The 3,645-nt window shown below is 39.7% G+C and overlaps 1 pseudogene; it reads left to right on the plus strand.

Annotated features, from left to right (window-relative positions):
* Window positions 1-282: 282 nt before the first annotated feature.
* On the plus strand, window positions 283-2,629 carry LOC100378196 (actin, cytoplasmic-like; annotated as a pseudogene).
* Window positions 2,630-3,645: the final 1,016 nt, after the last annotated feature.

The raw sequence follows: 3,645 nt of genomic DNA on the forward strand, positions 1-3,645 counted from the left end.
ACCTTCAGACTAACATCACGGTGTAACAACAAGGCCCTCAACGGCTATAAAGAATCGCTACTGAGGCTTCGGCAGACATACTCCGATAACAGCCGAGCAAAGAAGTATTCACTTGCGAAGACGGGATAACCTTACCAGATTAAGTCAGGTAAAATGGAATGTTATCTTTAATAAATCCAATTTGTTTATCGGACACGTTGCTGGATATTGTATAATCTCGCGTATGAAATTCTTCGTTCTGTTTACCCTATTAGTGACTTGTGATTACGCAAAATATTCGCCATGGACGATGAAGTTGCCGCCTTGGTAGTGGACAATGGTTCCGGCATGTGTAACTGAAAGCTGGATTTGCTGGCGATGACGCACCACGTGCCGTCTTCCCCTCCGTCGTTGGAAGACCACGGTATCAGGTAAGCAGAAACGTTGTGCCACCGCTAACATTTACTACAAACAATATGTTTATAGGTGTAAATGTATGGACTTCGGATTTTATTATGACAATATTATATAAGTGTTATGTCTTTTATAATGGCATCTTGACTCTTATAAAGATACGAGTAGGTTTCTTCATGGCGTTTTTCCTTCCCTTCGGTCGGGAAAGACGATATCACGGAGAGACGTTCGATTGATGGTTGAAAAAACTCTGATTTATTCTGGAAATGGTCACGCATTATATAGCGCACATGAGAGGTGCCGCCAAAACAATACATTGCGCTGACCAGGTGTCAGGGATTAATTAAATCAATTAACAGGATTACAATAATTAAGATCAAACATAAATAGAGTATAAAGTAACTATGAACATAAAAATAAACATACAGAGTGACGCTGTCCGCCCGACGGGAAAAATAAACAAAAACAGTTTCCCACATAATGCAAGGAATGGGCAAAAAGGACAGTTTTATTGGAGACGAAGCACAAAGCAATGTTTGGGGTTTACATGTGTGGACTTCGGTTGTTATCATGACAATGGTATACATATGATATGTATTTCGAATTGGCATCACGGTACGTATCTTGTTCATAACGTGTCTCAATTCTGTCCCAGGTCGCAATGCAAGGAATGGGTAAGAAAGACAGTTTTATTGGAGACGAAGCACAAAGCAAAAGACGTATTTTAAACATCCGATATCCTATTAAACACGGAGTGGTGACAAACTGGGACGATATGGAAAAGATTTGGCACCATACTTTCTGCAATGAGATGTGAGTGGCCCCAGAAGATCATCCAGTTATTTTAATAGAAGCGCCACTGAATCCGAAACAGAACAGAGAGAAAATTACACAGGTATGTGAAATTTACTACATGTATATTCAAATCACGAAACCGTCTGTTTCATTCCGCCAAAATTGCATTAGTATAGGCGTGAAAGTTGACTTGTTACAAAAACCTTTAAATGTATTTTGGACTTTCAGATTATGTTTGAGACATACAGCCATGTATGTGAGTATCCAGGCGGTGTTGTCGCTGTATGCATCTGGTCGTACAACTGGTGTTGTACTTGACAGCGGCGACGGAGTATCACATATACTAGTAGTGCCTATTTACGAAGGCTATGTGTTGCCACACGCCATAGAGAGGGTGGACTTGGCAGGACGTGATCTCACGGATTGTTTAGTCAGAATACTGTCTGAAAGGGGATACTCCTTCACAACTACAGGTGAGTGTCACGATAAAGTCCGAAGTGTCGCAGTAATACGCGAAGTGTCACGATAAAGCGCGAAGTATCACGATAAAGACCGAAGTGTATCGATATAGCCCGAAATTTCATAGTAGTGCTCTTATACACGATGTGAAGGAATGTACATACGATAGACACGTCAAATTTTTTTCGAAGGCTGGTCAGTTATTTTAATTTCCATGCAAATTAACGATCCAAATTGACCTCAAATAGTTTCATTTTGTTTTTCTCCTGAAAAATTCATATTTTACTCATTTACAGCCGAAAGAGAAATCGTTCGTGACATCAAAGAAAAACTTTGCTACGTCGCTTTAGACTTCGAGCAGGAAATGCAATGTGCTGCCAAAAGTTCTGCGTTGGAAAAAAGTTACGAACTACCAGACGGTACAGTCATTACCATTGGCAACGAGAGATTCCGAGCTTCAGAGTGTTTGTTCCAACCAGCATTATTAGGTAAGGGCAGTTGTCATGTACCCGTAACTCTCTATGATACATAATATTGACAATATCGATAAATACATATCGATACAAGTGAAAAATTAAAAACACGTATAACCTGAAATCATTATATATAATATATATTTATTGAGACTAATGTCGATTTATTTATTATCATTCCAGGAATGGAAAATGTCGGAGTTCACGAGACTCTTTACAATAGTATCCAGAAATGTTACATTGACATACGTCGACATCTCTATGGCAACACGGTGCTCTCTGGTGGTTCCAGCATGTTTCCCGGTATCGCCGACAGACTGCAGAAAGAATTTACAAATTTGGCGCCAAATACTATGAAGATCAAAGTCATTGCCCCTCCAGAGAGGAAATACTCAGGGTGGATCGGTGGCTCCATCTTGGCTTCTCTCTCAACCTTTCAACAGAGCTGGGTCAGCAAACAGGAGTACGACGAGTCCGGTCCAAGTATCGTCCACCGAAAATGTTTGTAAATGCATCGACACAAGCAGACTGTGTAGTATTGGTTTCAATGTCAACTATTACCTAATTCAATATTTACATATACAGTGTATACGTACATCGCGTGTTTGTAGTTTGACTAGACAATGATCGTCACCAAACACATGCCCAGACATACATTGAGATATTAGAAAGTGAGCATTTGCATAATATAAAAGTTTTTTACCAGCATTTTTTATTTATTTAAACGTTCAGTTGACCTGAATTCCGCAGGTCAGAAAATAAAATTATTGTATTTGTCATTATTCGCATTAGCGTTTTTTTTTAATTTTAGGTGTACATAAAAACGGTTTGTGCAATACAGATTATTGTAATTCTGTCCGGGTATATAATTATTAAACTGATATAAGTAAACTAGACATATTGTTGTAGATATGATTTTCTAGCGGCACTGCGCTGATGTGACGTAGCCGTTATGGACCAGTAACATTAAAGTGTAACTGAATTGGGCCAATTGACTTTTTTGTGTGCAAAAAATATTTATAAACAACATTATGAAAAAAAATCAAGTGAAAATGGTATATAAATTGGGTAAACAGTCAATGATATTCCAAAACCGGGCCACGCCCCCCTCTCCCGTCACCTTCGAGTTTTTTCGGCATTACGAGTGTTGCCGAAATGGCGCCACCAACGGGACCATAAAGCAGGAGATTGCTAGCAGACAAGATTGTTAACCATTTTCCATACGCAAGCGTTTAGTAAACCAGCATACAGTACAGTTCTTGCGAAAGCTTTGGCCTTTGTGGCATCATTGTCGCCTACGCATGGCTTCATTGTCGCCCCAGCATCGCATCATTGTGGCATCAGCTTCGCGTCATTGAAAATTGAAGCTGTGTTCGCCTCTCTTATTTTGTGGCATCATCGTGGCCTCAGGTTCGCAGTCTCATGGCATCAACATGGCATCAGCTTCAAAGTATTGTGACATGAGTATGACCTCATTATTTGCACACAGTAAAGGAAAACACATGTAAAGAAGTTCGATATATAA

Source organism: Saccoglossus kowalevskii, chromosome 8, assembly GCF_978046115.1.
Source record: "Saccoglossus kowalevskii chromosome 8, keSacKowa6.1, whole genome shotgun sequence".
Taxonomy (NCBI): Eukaryota; Metazoa; Hemichordata; class Enteropneusta; family Harrimaniidae; genus Saccoglossus; species Saccoglossus kowalevskii.